This window comes from Ceratotherium simum, chromosome X (assembly GCF_057802395.1).
Source record: "Ceratotherium simum simum isolate JZ-2026a chromosome X, ASM5780239v1, whole genome shotgun sequence".
Taxonomy (NCBI): Eukaryota; Metazoa; Chordata; class Mammalia; order Perissodactyla; family Rhinocerotidae; genus Ceratotherium; species Ceratotherium simum.
The window spans coordinates 7,651,740-7,675,316 of record NC_141940.1 but is presented as its reverse complement, the minus strand read 5'-3'; the positions used below and the strand labels follow the sequence as shown (position 1 = coordinate 7,675,316).

The window sequence follows — 23,577 nt, the reverse complement described above, 5'->3', positions numbered from 1 at the left end:
ATCCCACTGCATAAAACTAAACATGTCCAATGTACCCACAGTGCCATTGCATATGTTGTACGTAGCTGGTGTTACTCCACTCACAGAGGTGTCAATCATATTTAATTATACATGATTGATACTTTCCAGAGTGAGGTACTGCACACTGCATGTCTAAAGATGGCAGCTCTGCCTGAACACCCATTTATGCACCTGTGAAAATCCCTCCCTTATGGGTTGAATTCTGTCCCCCAAAAAATATGTTGAAGTCCTAACCCCCAGTACCTCAGAATGTGACCTTATTTGGAAATAGGGTCATTGTAGATGTAATTAGTTAAGATATGGTCATGCTAAGGTAGGTTGGGCCCCTAATCCAATATGACTGATGTCCGTATAACAGGTGAAGAGATACAGACGGGGACATGGGAAGAAAGATATGTGAAGATGTTGGAGGATTGGAGAGATGCATCTATAGGACAAAAAATGCCAAAGATTGCCAGCAAACCACCAGAAGCTAGGGAGAGGCAAGGAAGGATTCTACAGGTTTCAGAGAGAGCATGGCTCTGCCGATACCTTGATTTCAGACTTCTAGCCTCCAGAACTATCAGACGATAAATTTCTGTTGCTTAAAGCTGCCCAGTTTGTGGTACTTTCTTACGGCTGCCCCAGGAAACTAATACATCCTCAACGTTTTCAGGCTGTGAGTGGCCACCAGCATTTGTCCAAAGGAACTCTGCAGCACCCACTCCCTTGTCTTTTCTCATCCATCCATCCCTGAGTGCTGTTCTGTCACATGTTGGAGTTTTCACATGCTAGTTTTAAGAACTGAGAACCAGTAAGCCTTCCTCTTATGTTCTCTTGCTCATGGAAGAAATATCTTCATATGCCTTATTTGACTTTTTTCCCACTGTTATTTATGTATATTAACTACTGGTTTGCATTCCCCAGGTCCAATAGTTAGGCAGAAAATACACTCCACCTCACTAACTCCTGCCTTGTCACCCAAAGATCTGATTCCCTCCTATCTGAACTACTTACCTCAACTCCTGAGACACAAAACAATCAAGTAATTCACACAGGATCTTAGAAGCAAAGAATGGGAGAATAATCAGTAGTCGATGGGATGGAGAGAGTAGAGATCCCTTTTCCTCCTCAGACCCTGGAGTGAAAAAAAAAAAAAGCATTTTACATATCAGGATTGATCAACAAGTTAGAAAATGTTCTTGGTGCCTAGGGATGCCCTTATCCTCCTCTCAGTTTTTAGGTTTTCTAAACCTCTCTTTGGATGCATGGTTGTTATGAGGATATTTCTGCATTTTTGCACTCTGTGACACATGCTACAAAGTGGCTGCACTTCCCTTGACAAACTGAACCTGGAAAAGTTAGAAGGAAATGCAAGGAAGAATACCAGAACAAAGACAGGCTTGATTTACAAATATGGAAAACAGGTTCTGGAAGTTCTTGTGTCAAGAGATATAAGAGGATTTGTGTAAATACATACCAGTCACGTTTCTTACTTTTGAAATATAAAGTAAAATAAGGGTGAGGAAAATGTAATCTGGATGTCCCCTAGTCCTCTAGTCTGCATGCATTCCCTTACCTTCAATTGTCCATAAAATAAGTTCTCCTCTCCCTTAAATGCAAGAAATGCCACATATTCCCTAATATTTCTGTATTACAGGAAGACTTATGATAATCTAGGACCATAAACTCATGCTCTCAAGCGAAATCCACAAGACAAACAGGCCTCCTGACTCTGTTTTGTTTCTTCCTAGTCCCAACTCTAGATACATGACTTTCTTCCTAATTTCACAAAGCAATTCTGTGTGTGTGTGTCTGTGTGTGTGTGTGTTTGTGTGTGTGAGGAAGATCAGCCCTGAGCTAACATCTGTGCCAATCCTCCTCTTTTTGCTGAGGAAGACCAGCCCTGAGCTAACATCTATTGCCAATCCTCCTCCATTTTTTTCCCTTTTTCTCCCCAAAGCCCCAGTAGATAGTTGTATGTCATAGTTGCACATCCTTCTAGTTGTCACAAAGCAATTCTGATAGAAATAATAGAAGACAGTAAAGAGATGCTCCATCTAATGTAGATACTATAGATATGATGAAACTGTGTTGGCAGAGAGCTGGACAGAATTCCATCCTTCCAAGCCTGTGCTACTGGGCTTGATCCTTCTGCAATCAGTTTAGTAAGACTAAATGATGAGAGGCATCTTGCACAGTAGCCATGTACTTCTTTTGAGTTGGTATGGGAAAATAATGAAGATTCTCTGTCTCAGATGTGCCTGTGCATCATTCCTATCAGTCTACTAAATACCTATAATCCCCGAAAGACAGGAAAACACACAGCTCAGTCTCAGAGCTTAGTCATGGTCAAGGAAACATATTTCAGAGAACAAAATAATTCTAAATATCTTGATCCCTTCTTTTGAATTTCTTGAAATCCATGAAAAATAACCAAAATAAGATTCTACATAAATATTTATATATATCAATTTCTTTTCTGTCCACTTCTCTCTTCCTTGAAGTATTTGGGCCCTTGACATGTCTCTCCAAACTTCTCAATGGGAAAAAATAACAACAACTCAAACCTCCCTCCCTCAACCACCAGCACGAGTGCATTTTCTCCTCCTCTGCTTCACTCAGCCCTCAGTAGCTCCAAAGAAATCTTTGTAGCAAGCTAGCACATAGCAAGAGATTCTAAGACCCACTACTCCGTAAAGCCACGCACAGATACATAGATACACCCAATCACACAATCATCTAAAACAAACAACAAAACCCCACAAGAAAAACACAAATACAAAGAATTAACTACAAGCCAAACTGATAAATCATCAAAAGAACTCTAGCAACACACAATTCAAAGTTCAAACAAACATGACACAAATCAATAAGCAAATAAAAATACCACAAAAAAACACATAGTGAAAACCAAATAATAACAACAAAAATAAAATACAAAATTCCAATCAACTTACATAAAAATACCAATCAACCATCAATCAATAACAAAGAGTATGCCAAATCTAAAAATAAATTCAAACTCATAACATCCCAAAGGAGCAAAAGTCAAACAAAGCAAAGCTCTACACATAAAACAAAATGATAGGAATAGTAAAAGCATAACAAAATCCAAACAGGAGTCAAACCCAAAACTCCAAACTCCAAAAACAACATAACAAAATCCCCACGCACACACAAATGTATGGACACATACACCAAAGCATACACAAACACATATATGACTCCTCCCATATAACTATAAACACAAACAAATATCTTAGAACAAATGTCAGAGAGTCACTGTCACCAACAAGCAGAGATGAGGGGTAATGAGACCCAGTGCCCAGAGAAACCCTCTCAGTGCAGAAAGGATGAGAACAGACACTATGAATAGTAGACAGATGTGGTACAATGTAATAGTATTAAGAAAGAAAGTAGCGTAATTTCCTTCCATTTCATTACAACCTACATTTCCCCCAGCTCCTTGAGGTGAGGAGTGGCAGGGAGCTGTTTAGAGATGGGTAGCAAATCCCACAATCACCATTTGCCAAAGCTTGATTGTGATTTAAAGGAGTGTACCTGGAAAGAGGCATCAAGATATCTCACATTTCCCAGAACAGCAATTTAAAAGAGGTACTGTTTCATTCCTGTCTCTCCCTGTGTATGTGTCTCTCCCATAATAGCCATGGTTTAAGAGATAGCCCCAAAATATGGAGAAAGAAAAGCCAATACAATATTTCCTAACTTTCAAAAGGTCTGGGGAGGAGAGTTACTGTGCTTGCTAGGGTAGTTGATCCAGACTACCAAGGGGAAATTGGACTACTACTCCACCATGTAGTTGAGGAAGATTATGTCCGGAATACAGGAAATTCCTTAGGGTATCTCTTAGTATTGCCATGCCCTGTGATCAAGATCAATGGAAAACTATAACAACTAATCTAGGCAGAACTACTAATGGCCCAGACCCTTCAGAAAAGAAAGTTTGGGTTACCCCACCAAGTAAAGAACCAGCTGAGGTGCTTACTGAAGGCAGAGGGAATACAGAATAGGTAGTGGGAGAAGGCAGTTATAAATAACGGCGACCATGTAACCAGTTATAGAAACGTATAATTGTTGTATTTCCTCCTTATTTTGCTATGAATGTATTTGTGTACATTATATAGCAAATATGTTTCTTTTCTTCCCTCTCTTATCCCTTTATCATGTAACATAAGATGTATTGACTTTAAATCATAGCAATTAAATATTTTAAACTTTACATCATAGTATTTCAGTTATGGGATATCAAGAAGAAGAGTAAACATCACTCAAAGACTTTACCTCCTCTTCTAGGGAAGGGGTTAGTGCATTTTCAGTTGTATGCAGGATAGTTGTATCATGTTATGCAGAATTACGACCTTGTTATTGTCTTCATTTGGAGATTAAGTATGCTTTAAGGAGATGCATATGGGTTCCAAGTTGACAAGGGGTGGACTTGTGATGGTTAATTTTATGTGCCAACTTGACTGGGCCACAGTGTGTCCAGATATCTGGTCAAACATATCCTGGGTGTTACTGTAAGTGTGTTTTTGGATGAGATTAACATTTAAATTGGTAGACTGAGTAAAGCAGATTGCCCTCCCTAATATCAGTGGGCCTCATCAAATCAACTGAAGGCCTGAATAATACAAAAAGGCTCACCCATCACTGAGTAAGAGAGAATCCCTTCTGCCTGACTGCTTTCAAGCTGCAACATCAGTTTTTTCCTGATTTAGACTCGACTCCCTGAGAGAGTTAAAGGAGTTTGGGGTTCACCAGGGAAGGGCAGGAGGGTGTCTGGGCTACCTAAAAAACAAAGTTTGAATATTGTGAGGAAAACAAATAGGTGTGAACTTTTCAGGAGTTTTGAAGACAGGAAGTGTATTGGGGTTGTGCAGAAAGGAAAGACTAAGAAGTACAAGAGAAGGAGGATCATGTTCGTACTCTAAATATTGTTCCAAGTGTGCTCAATCTTTTTGTGGACAAAGAGCTGTAAAAATCTGAAGAACCTACCTGGGAGACTTTCTCCGGGGGCCCTCAAATTTTGAATCACCTCTCTGAAGAGGTGCTTCAGAAAGTACTAGGGAGTGGTCCATCACTGAAGAGTGGGTACCAAGGCTCAAGGGAGTGCAGCTCAGTGACTAAAGCTCCACCTACCATTAGCAGTGCCACCACAAACGTTGTCCATGTTGCACATTACTCTACTCGGAAAGGCGCCATTCATATATCAATCTATGTGAACAACGCCTTCCTGAGTAGGGCACTGAACACAGCATAGCTGAAGGTGGCAGCCCTAGCCTTTTTAAACAAAGTGATATAAAGCCCTAAAGAAGCTACAGATGAGGCTTTTCCTAGGACCCTCCTTCTCTAGGTTTTAGAAGGCTCTTTAAAGGGTCCCATGAGTTGAACCAGCACTTGAGTGAATGGTTCCAAGATTCAAGAAATGACACCTGTGTGCAGGTTGCCATATCCCCTCTCCCAGTGCCAGCACTGATGTTGTACCTGGTGTGCATTACTTCACTCTAAGAGGTGCCAATCATATTTCTAGCCACATGGATGGCACTTCCTGAAGTGAAGCACTGCACACAACACGGCTGAAGGTGGTGATCCTGCCCCAACCCCAACACCCCCCTCTCTATGCCTGTTCAATCAGTAGCCCAACACTCTCAGTCAATGAGGGGTCAGCAGAATATACCCGAAAGAACTGGAGAACAACCACTGTGCTCCCCTCTCTCTTTTTCCTCTCCCTGATGCCTATCCCCTCACCCGCTGTGCATTTAATGGGACAGATTTTAGGAGTGAGAGAGAATAAGCCTTCCTCCTTTCCTTTTTCCTCTTCCTCATAGACTTAGAATACTTGCCTACATTATTCTGCTTATTTTCAATTTAATATAGTTGGCACATGAAAAACTAATTTGTATTTCCCAAGAGTCAGTTGTTTAAGTAGAAAGAATCACACAACTCACTCGTCATATCTAGATATTTCAGAATGGCTCGAGTTGGGTTGGAACAACGCTGGACAGAATTATCTTCTTCTTCACAGCTTGATTCTTCCTTATACCACCACACGGGCTGCAGCTTGCCATCCTCTGCTCAGAGACGGAGGTCGGAAACAGCAGAAGAAGTAGCAACATTATGCACTTGAAAGTCAACGTGCAGACAAAGCAGCCTATGCAACACATGCAAATAAACATGCAGATAATGAAACAAACCAAAAGATAATCCACAAAACAGTGCAGTGCAAACAATGAAAAGTTAAAAATACTACAGAAAAGGGGCCAGCCCGGTGGCGTAGTGGTTAAGTGCGCGCACTCCGCTTCAGCGGCCCTGGGTTCGCAGGTTCGGAGCCCCAGCACGCACTTGACGCACCGCTTGTCAAGCCATGCTGTGGCGGCGTCCCATATAAAGTAGAGGAAGATGGGCACGGATGTTAGCCCAGGGCCAATTTTCCTCAGGAAAAAAAAAAGAGGAGGATTGGCATCAGATGTTAGCTCAGGGCTAATCTTCCTCACAAAAAAATGAAAAATAAAAATAAAAAAATGTTGGAGGTAAAAATACTAGAGAAAATTCTAAATAACACACATTTAAAAAACACCAATCGACAGAGCAGTAAAAAGAATGCACCAAATACAACAAATTCAAATACACAAAACTCCACAGGGAACAAACCCCAAAAAGCAAACAAGTAAAGAAAAAAACCACAAAAAAAATAATGCACAAAGCAAATTTTAATGAAAAATATCATAAGCAAAAACAAAACAAGAATTAATTCCATAAATAAAAAATTAAAAAGGAAATAAATGTAAAAAAACCCACAGGGTATACCCTTATACGCACAAATACAAAACCCCCAAAACATACACACTAAAAAATGACTTTACTCCTCAATAAACACAAACAAAACCTGAGAACAAACTTCAAAGGAGTCCCTGTTTCAACCTAGCACATATTAGGGATGGATGACACCCACTGCCGATGGAAATGCTGAGAAGGCAGGAGAGGGAAGTAGACACTGCAAGAAGCAAACAGACGTGATATGCTGGTAACAATGTTAGGAGGCAACTTACAACAATTTTCCTCCTCTTCACTACAGCCTATATTTCCTCCTGGCTTTGGGTGAGGCTTTTGGGTATAAGGTGATTTAGAGATTGGCAACAAAATCCACAAGTATCAGTTGCCAACTCAAGACCCAGATCTGATTTAAAAGAGCTTACCTGGGAGGTGATGTGGCATCAAGTTATCAGGTTATGTCTCATTCCCTGATATAGGAATGTAACATTTACACCTTGATCCAGGTTGGTCTCTAGGGGTTGGTGCTTGCTCACTCTCGCTTTCTCTTGTGAGAGCCCTAGGTTAAGAGTAACATCTCAAAATGAGCAAAAGAATTGGCATAAAAACAGGAATATAGACCAAAGGAACAGAATCAGGAACAGAAATAAACCCACGCATATATGGTCGACTAATCTTTGACAAGGGAGCCAAGAACACACAATGGGGAAAGGATAGTCTCTTCAATAAATGGTGCTGGGAAAACTGAATATCCACAAGTAAGAGAATGAAATTGGAATCCTATCTTACACCACTCACAAAAATTAACTCAAAATGGATTAATAACTTAAACATAAGACCTGAAACCATAAAACTAGATAAAATATAGGGACAAGTTCCTAGACGTTGGTCTTGACAATGATTTTTTGGGTAAGATATCAAAAGCATAGGCAACAAAAGTTAAAATAAACAAATGAGACTACATCAAATTAAAAAGCTTCTGCACAGCAAAGGAAACAATAAATTGAAAAGGCAACCTATGGAATGGGAGAAAATATTTACAAACTATGTATCTGATAAGGGGTTAATATCCAATATGTGTAAGGAACTCATACAACTCAATAGGAAAAAAAAAAAAGTAATCCAATTTAAAAATGGGCAAAGGAGCTGAATAGATACTTTTCCAAAGAAGACATACAAATGGCCAATAGGTACATGAAAAGGTGCTCAACATCACGAATCATCAAGGAAATGCAAATCCAAACCACAATGAGATATCACCTTACACCTCTTAGAATGACTATTATCAAAAAGACAAGAAATAATAACTGTTGGTGAGGATGAGGGGAAAAGGGAACCCTTGTACACTATTGATGGGAATGTAAATCAGTAGAGCTGTCACGGAAAACAGTATGGAATTCCCTCAAGAAATTAAAAATAGAACTTCCATATAATCCAGTAATCCCACTTCTGCATATATATCCAAAGGAAACATTATCAGTATCTTGAAGAGATCTCTGCACTCCTATGTTCATTGCAGCGTTATTCACAATATCCAAGATATGTAAACAACCAAAGTGTCCGTTAATAGATGAATATTCATTCATCTATTCAGAAAATGTGAGATATATATATATATATATATATATAATGGAATATTATTCAGCCATAAATTAGAAGAAAATTCTGCCATTTGTGTCATGGATGGTTCTGGAGGGCATTATGGCAAGTGAAATAAGCCAGACAGAGAAAGTCAGATACCATATAGTATAACTTACATGTGGAATCTAAAATATTTTTTTAATTAAATGAAAATGAGCAAGAGAGAAAAGCCAATGCAATATTTCCTCATTCTCAAAAGTTCTAAGAGGTGGATTTTCACATTTTTGTCATGCTTTTACACAAAACTAAAAAGAAATAGATTAAATTAAAATGTAAATACATATATTACACAAAAATTTCTGTGTACCATCTTAATCTCCTACTGATAAGGTGATCAAAGAAGAAACAAAATAATATTAAAGGAAGAAAGAGCTTCTAGATCCTGAGGAAACAGGCAGATTCAATCCCTGAGAGAGTAAAGGGCTTCTGAGTTAAGCAGAGGAGGATTCTAAGGTAGGATAGCATTTGGGCAAGGAAAAAGAAGAAGCCTTCTGTGAAGAAATTTGAAAACTGAGAGCAGATAGTAGCTTTGAGCACAGGCGGTGTATTTAGGTTCTTCAGAAAGAAGAAACTCTAGACTACAGAGAGGGCCAGATCTCCACCAAAATTCTTTCCAATTTGGTCAGGCCTTTTTAGAACAGTGGGATGCAAATCTCTGAAGAATGTATATGAGAAGCTTTTCCCAGGGACCCTCATATTCTGGGTCTGGCCTCTCAAGATGTGCTTCTGCGAGTCCTCTGAAATAGCTCGGCACTGAGAAAGTGGCCCCTTAGTCATAGGAGGGCAGTTCTGTGACTGAAACATCACCCCCAGCCCCAGGACTACCACACGTTGATGGACATGTTGTACATTACTCCACTTCAAAAGGCAAAATTCACAGTTTAGTTTGTGTGAATCACGCCATCTTGAGTAGGGCACTGCATACAATGTGGCTGAATGTGGCAGTCCTGCTCAAAGACATGTCTCATGTAGCTTTCATTCTACCTTTCACAACTTTAAGTCTTTGAATCGACACCAACATTTATCGAAAGTGCCTCTGCAACCCCCACCCCAATGATCTTCCTCTTCCATCCTTCTCTGAGTACGCCCTCACCTACTGCATCCTTAATGAGTCAAGTTTCAGGAACAAGGTAGAGTAAAGCTCCCTCCATCTCCTCTTCCTTAGGAAGAATAATCCATATCTGCATTATCCTGTTGATTTTCAAATTATTAATGATATTAGAGATGGTTCATTAAAAATTGTTTTTGCCACCCCCTAAGTAATCCTTTAAGTAGAAAAGTCAAACACCTCAGCCCTTCAAGCTCCTGCACTGCAACCTTCCTGATGCCTCGTTCAGTGTTATGTACCTAAACTCCAACCCACAGAAGAGCCAGTGAATAACAGCAAGAGTCTCCCTGGGGAAAAGAGCGAGGATTTAAGTGCCAGGGCGGTGAGATCAGAAAGCCTACTTCTTCCTCAGATGCTGGAGAAAAAAAAAACAGCCCATACAAGCAAACAGAAATGGTTTAAAAACAGAATTTCTGAGGCTTTCATGTGTGACTTGTTTGCTGAGAGCATTTTCCCACCTTTCCATTCTGTCTCTCTAGGTGTTTTCAAGTCTCGTGACAATGTGCAACTGGGCACACTCAGAGTGAAGTTCAGGGTAAAGAATTTCCAAAAATAAATGGGACTTTGAGAGATTAGCAACCAGAATCCAAAGTTCTTCTGGACAGAGAAGCGGGAGGATTTGGGGAAACCCATAGCAAGCTGTAACTTTTCATTGAAAGAAAAAGGAAGACTGGGGTGAAGTAAATAGATCCAGATTTCCTCAAGTCCTTGGCCTCTTCTACTTAATTACTCATCACTGATAATAAAAATCTTAGAACGAGTGAGACAAACCACACAAGGACACTGCAGTGCTGATGGGGTGCTGCGTTCATTTTAATGATAAAAGGAGAGGAACAAGAAGCCTACCTAGCCCACCTTCTGTTGCTCGGTAGAGGACTGGGAAACTCTATGCCTAGGTTGACTTTTCCTGTTGGGTGAAGGCTCATAAGATAACCTGCAGCTCTGCCGTTCCTCCAGTCTTGAAGTTCCTAATCAGTTCACCTTTCTCTTTCCACCTTTCTGAGTTTTTCTTTAGTTGCCTCTTGTGTTATTTCCAGCATTATAGTTGTACTTAGCTGAGATGTGCAGGGTTTGGTCTATGCCATCTTGTCCGAATCTAGTTTCCCATTTTATTGACAAGATTTGGACTGGCAATGATTTTGAGGGCAATGTTTTGAGAATCCTGGTTTGAAGCCCATGACAACTACTCAGATAATTCTGATGATTTATCTAGCTAATATCATATCCCTGTCACATACATCCCTGGGGAATGTTTTAGAACAGAGGAAAGGAGGCGGTAAATGATAGGATATTCATGACTATCTGGTAAAATAAACTGTTGCAAATATAGAAATGGGAAACAGGAAAATATCAGAAATCAGATGTACTATGTGCCTTCATCCACCACCCCCATCCTACACAATTCCCACTGTCATCCCAGCCCTGACACCCACACTGGACACCTGAAAACAGAGGTGCAGACTTCTTACTCATCCCTTTTGTCTTAGTTCAGGCTGCTATAACAAAGTACCATAGACAGGGTGGCTTGTAAACAACAGAAATTTATTTCTCATAGTTCTGGAGGACGGAAGTCTGAGATCAGGGTGCCAGCATGGGCAAGTTCTGGTAAAGGCTCTCTTCAATTTTGCCAATTTTGTTTAGGGAAAGATTTCTTAGACATGACATCAAAAGCACGATCCATAAAAGAAGAAATTGAAAAATTGGACCTCATCCAAATTAAATTCTGCTCTTTGAAAGATACTGTTGAAGAGAATGAAAAGACAGCTCACATGGGAGAAAATATTTGCAAATTTCGTATCTGATAAAGGACTTATATCTAGAGTTTATAAAGAATTCTCAATACTCATTAATAAGAAATGAAACACAATTAAAAATGGACAAAAGGTTTGAATAGGCACTTCACCAAAAGAGATACAGAGATGGGGAATAATCACATGAGAAGATGCTCTACATCATTAGTAAATGCAGAAATGCAAATTAAAGCCACAATGAAACACCAGGACATATCTATTTGAATGGCTAAAATTAAAATGATAGGCCATAAAAAGTCCCAGCAAAGATGCAGAGCAACCAGAACTCCCACAAAGTGGTGGTAGGAACGTAAAACAGCACAACCAGTTTGGAACACAGCTTGTTAGTTTCTTAAAAAGTTAGACATATGCCCACTATATTGTATGATCCAGCCTTTCAAAGAGAATTAAAGCATGTTTCCATTCAGATATTTTTATACCAAGGCTCATAGCTACTTTATTTCTAATAGTCAGTCAAAATCACTCCAAACTGGAGACAAATGCCCATCAATAGGTAAATGCATTACAAAAAAAAAAAACTTGTGGGATATCCACACAATGGAATGGAATGGAAAGCAGACTCTCCCCCCCAAAAAAAAGAGAGAGAGAGAGAATATGCTCTATGATTCCATTTTGACAAAAATCTGGAAAATAAAACCTAATCTCTAGTGACTGAAAGCAGATCAGTAGTTGCCTGGGCAGACAGTGATAAGGGGAGGGGAAAGAATGAAGGATTACCAAGGGGCAGACGGAATCTTTAGGAGACAACGAATAATGTTCCCTATTTTGATTGTGGTGAGGGTTTCATGGCTGTATAAATATGCCAGAATGTCTCAAATGGTAGACTTATAATTATGCCAAATATAACTTAATAATGCTTTTTAAATGTAAATGCAAATAACTGGAATAGCCAAAAATATAATAAAGTCATCCCCCAAAATAAAGTCTTCCCTTAATACAAAAATTCCAAAATAGCAAACACACACTCATATACACAATTCAAAAAACAAATATCATATAAGCTAAAGAAAATCAATAAACCACACAAATAATCCATCTCTAACAACACAATTTATAGCCCAATGTACCAAAACCTTTATAAACAATGAAAAAATCAATCAGAAAAATAAGGCACAAATTAATCAATAATAATACAAAACTAATAAGATTTTTTAAAAAAATCCCTACCAATAATTATCCATATAAGCCAAGCTCAACAAAAAGGATTTAGAAAAATAAATAAAGCAACTACAACAAAAGCCAAACAAAAACAATACAGTCATGTGCCACATAACGACATTTCAGTCAATGACACCGGATATACGATGGTGGTCCCATAAGATGAGTATCATACAGCCTGGGCATGAAATAGGCTATACCATTTAAGTTTGTGTAAGTACACTCTATGATGTTTTTGCAATGACAAAATTGCCCAATGACTCATTTCTTAGAACGTATCCCCGTCCTTAAGCAACACATAACTGTACATGAATATATCAATAAGAAAACATACTGCAAATACCCAAGCATACAAGCATACACACAGACACTGAGGCAAAACATACAGAACCCAAATGAATTCCCACAACTTGCACAAACCAAATCTCAAATAGAATACATACACATAAATATCCACAAAACAAAACTTAAAGGGCCCCACACAAATATTAAAGAGAAAAAAGCAAAAACATCCAAACAAAAATCAAACAAAATAACAAATCCTCAAACAAAAGAAAAATGCACACATAAACACACAGACACCTTCCAAATGAAAGAAGAAACATAAGCTGAAATAAAAAGTACATGGAAAACAACAATAAAATACATTTAAAAACCCAATGCCATTCAAAAATAAAACACGCCATCACAGAAACAGGCACACGCACATACACACACACCCACAACCATCCGCCCACATACACACATACAACCAGTCAAGCTGAAAAACAAATCAATACACAGTAGAGAAAAAAAATCACAAAACAAGAGGAAAGAAACACATGTGTACACACACACACAACCACAACTAAAACTCCAAAGCACATCTCAGAACAAATCAAACGAAACACATAAACAAATCAAAACCAAATCAAAAACAAACAAGAAAACCCAGACTTAAACCAAAAACAAATAATTCAAAAATAACACCCCCAAAAAACAAAAACAAAATCGACACTAAAATAATGTCAAATTTCTAACTAAAACAACCCTCAAGCATACGAGCAAACAATTACAAACAAAAATGCCACGCGTATTGAAATAGAAATAAAAAACACTAATTAAAAAAGCAAAAGCCAAATTCTAAATACAAATACACACATATTCTGCAAATAAAAGCACAGTTATAAATAAAATAATTACAAAAAGCAAAGAAACAAAGAATAAAAAAAAACCAGGCACCATAGTCCAAATAAAGAGTATTACTAAACAAAAAACAATCCGAAAGCTCAAACCAAATTCAAACAATACAATACGTACATGAACCAATCAACAAACTTATAAACACCAACACACACACACACACACACACACTCACACATAAAATATCACACCTGAAAAATAAGCCACTGGCTGACACAAATCTGGGAATGGGAGACTTTTTGCCCAGGGAAACCCAGAGAGCTCATGAGAGAGAAACAGGCCTCTTCAGCAGTGGACACTGGTTCTATATAGGTAGAAATATAGTAATATTAGGAGGTGAAATAGAGGAATTCCCTTCCTCTTGGTCACAATCTAAATTTCCCCGAAGATTTGTAGTGGGGTAAGATATGTAACTGATTTGAGATGACAGCAAAACTCCACTTTCCCATTCAATGCACTGGAAACACATCCAGGAGGAGGCATCAGGATGACAGCTCCCAACCCCATTTCCCAGCACTGTTGTGTAGACAACCTGCTTTCCAGTCACTGCTCTGGTCCGCAGATGGTCTCCAGGAGTCTAGTGCCGTCCATCTTCTCTCTGTGACTCCTGTTTTTTCTTTGCGAAGACCTTACGTAAAGAAAGAACAACTTAAGGAATGCAGAAGGGAAAAAACAAAGTGACATGTCCTCATTCTCAAGAGGTCTGAGATGAGTACCTTCCCCTCCCTTCATCCTTTCACAGAATTGAAAAGAAAATGTTAGATAGAGTAAAAGGTACTGACCAAATTAAATGTTCTAGTCATCTTCTTAACCACTATGGTTATGATGAATTCAGAAAGAATTTATATAGATATATATAAATGTATATTTTAAATAAATATTTAAATATATGCATATATTTACATACATATACTTTGGAAGAAAATGTATATATTTTTCCAAGTAAACAAGTACATCTAAACCCCTGAGAAAAGACATTTCAATCCTGAGAGAGTGAAGAGCTTTAGGGTATAGAGGGAAGCTTCTGAGGCAGGAGGGAGTTTGAAAAGCCCCAGTCGAAAGGGAAAGGCTTGGGAACTATAAAGAAGATTGCTAGGGAAGAATAGGCATAAAGAGTACTTGGGTTCTGCAAACAGTAGAAGCTCTGAATGCACAGAGAGAAAGCCACATCTTCACTACAAGTTTTACACCTGTGTGGGCACGCCTCCTTTGGACAAGGTAAACAAATCCCTGGAAAACCTCCAGAGGTGACTTTTCCTAGGAGCCCACAGTTCCCAGGTCTTGCTCCTCAAGGCTTCTTTATGAGAGTCAACTGAGGTAGCCCAGCAATGGGAGGATGGTGCTTGGACTCAAGGGAGAGCAGCCCTGTGTATGCAGCTACACACACTCACCCCCACAGCCAACACGTGTATCGTACATGATGTGCATTACTCTACTCAAAAAGGTGACAATCATGCTTTAGTCTATGTGAGTGACACCCTCTGGAGTAGGGCACTACACTCAGCTGAAAGTGGCGGCCCCGCCCAAATACACACATGTAGATTTCATCCAATGCAGCATTTCCAGCATGTGAATGACCACTCCGCTGTCCTTCTCTTAGCCTCTCTGAGTGAGTATCCCCTTATTTGCTGCATATTTAATATGCTGGTTTTGAGGCCTGAGAGATAACAAGCCTTCCTCCTTTTTTCTCTTCCTCAGGTAAGAGAGAATCTCATCAACATTTTCCTGTTGATTTTCAAGTTGTTAGGAATGGTATATTAAAAATGGTTTGCTTTCTACTAAAGCTAAAGTTTCCTCCAACACACTCACCACACCCCTGTGTGCCCCAACCTTCCCAGTTCTTTGTTCAGAGTTCTATAAATTAACTTCAAAACTTCAGAAGCAAGGTAAACATGCAGAACACTTGAGAGAGAAGTGGAGACAATTTAGGTGTAAGTGCCAGGATTCACAGGGCAAAAATCCCATTTTCTCCACCATTCCTGGAGAGGATATAGACCATTTACCTTGCCTGTAGTCAAGAGAGAAGATAGGCTTAGAGCCTAGGAGTGTCGGATTCTTCCTTCCCAGCTCTGGATCTTTTCAATTTTTCCTAAAGTCCCCATTATTGAGAGGATCTCTTCCAATCTTTTCATTTGGAGGCACAGGCCTCCAGGAGTCTGTTTTTCCCTTTAAAAACTGAGGCTGAGAAAAGGTAGAAGCAAGTAGGTGACAGAAATCCACATACTCCAAATCAGTTATATTTTAAGAGCCAGGGAGATGAGTTAAATGAGACTCTATAGAGAGGGAGATAGGTGTTTTTGGTAAAATACATAATTAGCTAAATTACTTGCCGCGGAGAGAGAGAGAGAATGAGGTGAGGGACATTTAATCTGGATGGCCCCAAGTCCCCCAGCATTCAGACCCTTCCACTGTTGTCAATAGACTAAAATGACTGAAGTCTAAGTCTCAAATCTACATCCATACACCAATAAATTAAAATTGAAATAAATAAAGAATGTGTTTAAAAAATTCCCAGTCAACAAGCACATGAAAAGATTCTCAACATCACTAATCATTAGGAAAATACAATGAAAACCACAATGAGATACCACTTTAATCAGTTAGGACAGTTATTATAAAAAAAAACAAAAACAAAACAGAAACTAACAAGTGTCAATGAGGATGTGGAGAAATTGGAACCTTTGTGCACTGCTGGTGGGATGGTAAAATGGTGGAGCCACTATGGAAAACAGTATGGTGGTTATTAAAAAAAATAGAATTACCATATGAGCCAGCAATTTCACTTCTGGTAATATACCCAAACTAATTGAAAGCAGAGACTAGAATAGATATATGTACACCCATGTTCATGACAGCATTATTCATAATAGCCAAAAGGTGGAAACAACTCAAACATCCATTGATGGTTGAATAGATATACAAAATGTTGTATAAACATACAATGGAATATTATTCCACCTTAAAAAGGAAGGAAATTCTGATATATGTTATACCAGGGATGAACGTTGAAGACGTTATAAGTGAAAGAAGCCAGACACAAAAGGGCAAGACACACAAGAACAAATACTGCATGATTCCACTTATATAGGTACCTAGTACAGGCAAATTCAAAGAGACAGAAAGTAGAATAGAGGTTACCAGGGGCTGGGGGTGAGGGGATAATGGAGAGCTATTGTTCAATGCAAACAGTTTCAGTTTGGGATGATGAAAACGTTCTGGAGATAGATCGCAGTAATGGTTGCACTACAATGTGAAAGTACTTAATGCAACTGAATTGTACACTTAAAAAGAGTTAAAATTTATGTTATATATATTTAACTGCAATTAAAAAAAGTTCTTTTCCCCAAAATCCCAAATATATAACACCCACAAAAAAAGAAACACCTTGCCAAAAAACACATACCAAAACTAAAATAAAAAATAATAAAGAAAAAAAAATCACACACACAAAAAAATCACCTCAAAACAAAATAAAACTACTGTAAGTACACACACGTTGGACAGTGCTAGCAATAGAGGATTTTTCCTCCTCTTTCCTCCTCAACCTAAATTCCCCTGTTAAGCAGATTTCCGTAAAAAGCAGGTGTCAAGTTAACCGTCAGCATGGATTAAAGGAGAGGAGCATGGGAAGCCCCTATTTTCCTACGTAGGAATGTAAAATGCACAACCTGATCCCCACATCCGCTCCAATCCTGAGGCTTTCACGCTTTCAGCTCTCGCTCTCTTTCTCGCTCCCCCCCTCCCTACTAGGTTAAGAAGGGACATCGAAAGTGGGATATAAAAACCAACTTAATATTTCATCATACAAGGCTGTCTAAGCAGGAGTTCCTCCTTGCCCTTCGTCCCTTCACTTATACATTCGAGGGAAAAAAAATGACAAGAGTCAAAAGAGGGTAAAAGTTTTGGAAAATTTTGGCTCATTGGGTAATCTCATGCAAGACCCAAAAGTCTATCCAAAAGAATAGAAAGCTCTTGGGTCCATGAAAAAAGAAGTAGCTTCAATCCCTGAGATTCAATAAAGTTTTGGTCCAGCTATGGGGGAAACTGAGAAGCAGGAGAGAATTGGGGCAGCAAAAAAGGACAAGTTTTGAAAACAGTGAAGGGAAGTAGTAGGTGAAAAAAGGTTAAGAATTTAGGGAGAAAGGGAGAAAATTAGGTTCTACAGAGCGGAAAAGGAGTGATAAGGCAGAAATGAGGGCTATGTTCTTCTAGCAAGTCTTGTTTCCATTTGATCAGGCCACTTTCAGACAAAGAAATTTAAATCACTGAATAATCTATATGGGAAGCTTTTCCCCTGGGATCTTAATCTCTAGGTTTTGCACCTTATGAGGCAGTGAAGAAAGTTCCCTGAGGTAGCCCAGTATTGAAGTGGGGGAGGGGGACCTAGACTCAAAAGAAAGCAGCTGTCTGAATTCTAATAAACACCTGCCAATTTTAGAGCCACCACCTATGTCTGTATGTTGTGCATTTCTAGCCAAGATGATGTTACAGGGAACTAATTTATCCTCCCACCTGAAACAATGAAAAGAAACTGCCAAAAGACAGGAAACAACAGTTTATAAGACACCAGAAATAAGGCAGGGAAGGACAGTGATCCTTCAAAGATGGGCAGCAAACAACTATAAATAATATTTCTGTAAACTAGACATGAACAATTATGATTTAAACATTTTAAATGGTACACTTTAATCTAGAACAAAAATTACACACTTAGCTATAAATAAATGGAAACATATACTGTGCTCATGGATTGAAAGAATCAGTATTGTAAGATGTCAAATTTCCCCACATGGACCCATAAATTCAACACAATCCTAATCAAAATCTCTTCAGGAATATTTGTAAATGTCAACAATTTCATTCCAAAATTTATAAGGAAAGACAAAAGAACCAGAATAGCCAAACTAATTTAAAAAAATAGGTACAAAGTTAGAGGACTAACACTGATTTCAACACTTCCTATGAAGTTACAGTAATCAAGAGAGTGTGGTATTGGTGAAAGAACAGATAAATAGATCAATGGAACAGAACAGAGAGCGCAGAAATAGACCCATATAAATAAAATTCAAAAGTAGGATGTGGCTCAACTGAAGATATCACACATTTCTGGTAGTAGTGCAAAATGGTACAGCCACTTTGAATGTTTGGCGACTTCTTATAAAGTTAAACATACATTTATATATGGCTTGGTGATCCCACTCCTACGTATTTATCCTAGAGAAATGAAAACTGTGTTCACACAAAAAGCTGTACTCAATGTTTGTAGCACTTATATTCTTAACTGCCCCGAGTTGAAAACAACACAAATATCCTTCAACAGGTGAATGGATAAAAACACTATGGTACATCCATACCATGGAATACTACTTAGCAATAAAAAGTAGCACACAGGACAACTTTAGGAATATCAAGTGCATTATGCTAAGTGAAAGTAGCCAAACATAAGAAGACTACATTCTATATGATTTCATTTATCTGAAATTATGGAAAAACAAAACTATAGTGACAGAATGCAGGTCAGTGGTTTTCATGGTCTGAAGGTAAGGGAACAGGATTGACTGCAAATGGACGTGAAGGAATTTGGGAGGCTGACAGAAATGTTTACGTGTTAGCTATACTATTGAATATATTTGTAAAAGCTCATTAAATTGTACAATTAATATGATGAATTTTATCACATGTAAATTATACTTCTATAAAGCTGATTTAAAAAATCATCTCTATAGGAAAACAATGGCCCCCAAAGCAAGAATATCCCTCTTCTTCAACCACTCCAAGCCCAAAGACATTTCTTCTTCTCTTCCCCATCCTTCTCTCTCTCAGGAACCTCAAAGTATTCATTTCAACAGCTTTATACATTTCAGGGACATCTGAGATCAACTGCCAAGAGAAACCATCAACAAAAACTCACAAACAAGCAAACAACAAAAAAACAATGAAAGGAATGAACCCAAACTGAAATATAAGCAAAAGAATCCCCAAAAGCTATAGACAATTTCAGTGAACAAAAATACAAAAACAAACCATGACTCAGATAATCACACACATACATAGGAAACCCAATTAAAATGACAAAAATAACAAGAAAAAAACCACATTGCAAATTCTTAAAAACACACATAAAAACCATATAAATCACATCATCAATAGCAAAGAACATAAAAAGTCCCAACATAAATTCATATGTACAAAACCCTACAGCAATACAAACAAAACAACAAATAAAAAAAAACTGAACATATGAACCAAAATATAAATGAATGACAAAATCATAAAGAACAAACAAGAATAAAATTCATAAACCAAAATCAAAACCACAAAAAATATACAATATAATATACCCTCCCAAGCAAAACAAGAGCTCCAAAGCATATGCGCACATGTACACACACACACACCCTCCCAAATATACACAATGTTTGAGAGCAAATATCAAAGAGTCACTTTCACAGTCTAGCTCATACCAGGAATAGCTGAGATTCAGTGCAGGAAAGATGGAGCAAACACTGAGCAGTAGACACATATGGTGTGCTTGTAAACATATAAGAGAGAAAGTAGACCAATTTTTGTTCTCTTCACTGAAACCTAAATTCCCACGAAGGCTTGGGGTGAAGAGAGACAAGTGGCTGTTTGGAAATAGACAGCAATATTGACAAACATCAGTTGCCAACCTGACGCTCTGTTGTGATTCCAAGGCTGGTGACATCAGGATATACTAATTTCCCAGCATAGGAATGTACAGTATATAAGTGCTTTCCACAAATTACTGTCCTGAAATGGTCTCCAGGACTGTGATGCTTGCCATCTTTTATCTTTCTCTGTCTCTGTCTTCTGGCCTCTCTTTGAAGGAAGTGGGTTAAGATAGGACCCCTTAAAGACAGAGAGAATAGTCTATGCAATATGTCTTTAGTTCCAAAGGTCTGAGAAGTAAAACTTCTCATCACTTCAACAAACATTAATATTTCACATAAAACATACAAAAAAAACAGTAAAAAAAGAAAATGTGCAGAGACTAACTGAATAAAATGTTCTGGTCACCATCTCAACTGATGCTGATATAGTGATATCAGAGAGGATATTAAAGAAGGAAGGGCTTCTAGGTTCCTAAGAAGAGAAATGGCATTAGTGCACAAGAGGGAAAAGAGCGAGAGAGAGAGAGAGCAACGGATAACCCAACCCAAATCTTGTTCCAAGGTCTCAGGCTCTTTATGGACAAAGGTATGTAAATCCTTGAAGAACTGGATGGGAAGTTCTCCCAACCACCCTCAGATCCTAGGTCTGGTCTTTCCAGAGGTACTTAAGAGTCTTCTGAGAGGATGGTGATGAGTGCGGCTGTGCACACACAACCAGACCACCTCCCCCCAGGGCCACCACATGTGGTTGTACATGTTGTGAATTACCACACTCAAAAAAGTGCCAATCATATTTTACTGTACCTGAATGGCACTCTTTGGAGTGGGGCACTGCACAAAGTATGGTTAAATGTGGCGACCCTGCCTAAATGCTCCCCAGCCGTGTTGCTTTCATAGTCACCTGATGCTTCCAGCCCATGTGTGACCCCTAAGATTTATACAAAAGATCTAGGAAACACCCACTCCAATGCCCTCCCTCTTCAATCTCTCTCTGCTTTAGTACCCCCTCACCTGTTGTGTGCTTGATCTGTAGGTTTTCAGGCTGAGAGAGAATGATCCTTTCTTCTTTCTTTTTTTCTTCACTTAAGATATATCCTCATCTGTGTCAATCTGTTGAATTTCAAGTCTTTAGAAGTAACGCTTTATAGATGATATGCACACATGATATAGATATACACACCCACCACATCCTTCTCCTTCTCAAATATCAATCTCAAACTTCCAAGTACCTTAATGGAAGGCAGAATTCTAAAGTAGTCTCGAAGATGAGTTCCCATGCACATGCCCTGCATAATCTCCTCCCCTTTCGTGTGAGTAGGACTTTTGAATTTTATGGGATATCATTCCCATGATTATGTTATGTTTTGTAGACAAAGGGAAGTTACAGATGTAATTAAGGTCACTAATCTTTTGAATAGCCAGCCCTGGTGGTCTACTGGTTAAGATTCGGTGTTCTCACCGTGGCCTGGGTTCGTTTCCAGTCAGGAAACCACACCACCCATCTGTTGGTTGTCATATTGTGGTGGCTGCATGTTGCTGTGATGCTGAAAGCTATGCCACTGGTATTTCAAATACCAGCAGGGTCACTCATAGTGGACCAGTTTCAGCAGAGCTTCCAGACTTAGACTAGGAAGATGGACCTGGCCACCCACTTCCAAAAAAATTGGGCAGGAAAACACTGTGAATAGCAGTGAAGCATTGTCTGATATAGCTCCGGAAGGTGAGAGGATGGCGCCACAAGACCCAGCAGGGTTCTGCTCTGATGTACACAGAGTCGCCAGGAGTCAGCACCTGACAGCGCTAACAAATCTTTTGAATTTGATTTAATCAAAAGGTAGATGATTCTGAGTGGACCTGACCTAATTAGGTAAGCTCTTTAAAAAAGGATATAGAGGCCAGTGACAAGAGAACAGCCTTGAGGCAGCAAACTGCCGTGCTGCAGACAGAGTCACATGGCAAGGAACAGCAGGGGACTTCTAGGAAGTGAGAGCCTCTGTCCTATAGCTGAAAGGAAATGAATTTTGCCATTTTTGGAAGAGGACCTTGTGCCTCAGATGAAATCACAACTCCAGTGGAGACCTAGATTTCAGCCTTGTGAGGCCTGAGCCAAGGACCCAGTTAGGCTGTGTACCGATTCCTGACCCACAGAAACTGTGGGAGAATAAATGTGTATTGCTTTAAGCTGTTAAGGTTTGAGTAATTTGTTATGCAGCAATGGGAAATTAATACATCATCGTTGGGAGTTCCAAACATTAATGACAAAACCGCAAAAGAAGCAGAGAAAACATGCATAAATCTCATGGGAGACAAGGAGAGAGGAATTGGTAGTTGCCAACAGGTAGAAAGCAGAAACCCCTCTTCCTCCTTCTTCCCCAGAGAAAAAACAAAATATAAAATTTACCTGGATTGATTTCCAAGAAAGAAAATGGGATTACAGCCTAGAAATGCTCTGTTCCTCTTCTCATCCCTGAAATACTCCGCCTTTTATCAAAAGTCTGGTTGTAGAAAGGATCTTTTCCAAACTTTCCATTCTGAGCCACGGGCCTCCATGTATATGTATTTTTCTGGCCTAGACAAACACCCTAAGATAACATGGAAGGAAGTAGGTAAATAGATTTCAAACCAAAAAACCATTCTTGATTTAGGAGGATAAAAAACAGGTTACGGCAAAGCTTATGGATTGGGAAGTTGGAAAATTTGGAAAAATACATACCTGTCCACGCTTTTCGCTAAAAACGAAAGAAAGTAAGTAAGTCAAGAGGTCAGGGACACCTGAACTGGGTTTCCCCAAGTCTTCCAGCACTCAGGAGCCCATCTTGCCTTCCCTAGCTTATAAAAAATGAGTCAAGTCTGCATCTCACAGAACTTTAAGAAGTCCCACATCATCCATAAATATAGAAGACTCAAAATATTTACATCCACCCAATCATCTTTGGCTCCCAAGTTGGCTCCTATTTGTGATCAGAGATCCTTCTCTTTTATTCCCAGTAGGAACGTAATCAGATGAAACAAAGTAGAGAAGAAACTTGCCCAGTATCCATAGACTCTGAAGGTCTGAGAGAGCTGGTAGGCAGAGAATTTGACATCAGTCTCTCTTACTTACCCCCACTCAATCCTTTACATTCACATGTTGGCCTGGCTTAGTCATCTAATTCACCTGGAAGAGGAGTGGACATTTACCAAAAACCAAAACAAAAGCTGTGGCTTTGTCTTTATCCACCATTATATACATAAGTAATGAGATTATGATGGT

General features: G+C 38.9%; 1 long non-coding RNA gene across 1 annotated transcript; it reads right to left on the bottom strand.

Moving 5' to 3' along the window:
* Positions 1-695: 695 nt before the first annotated feature.
* On the bottom strand, positions 696-23,437 carry LOC147911731 (uncharacterized). The gene is made up of 6 exons (XR_015550731.1): positions 22,726-23,437; positions 21,336-21,434; positions 14,225-14,320; positions 7,218-7,351; positions 5,970-6,092; positions 696-1,138 (listed from the first exon to the last, which is right to left on the bottom strand). It is a non-coding gene; the product is annotated as an uncharacterized LOC147911731 (long non-coding RNA).
* Between the last annotated feature and the right edge of the window lie 140 nt (positions 23,438-23,577).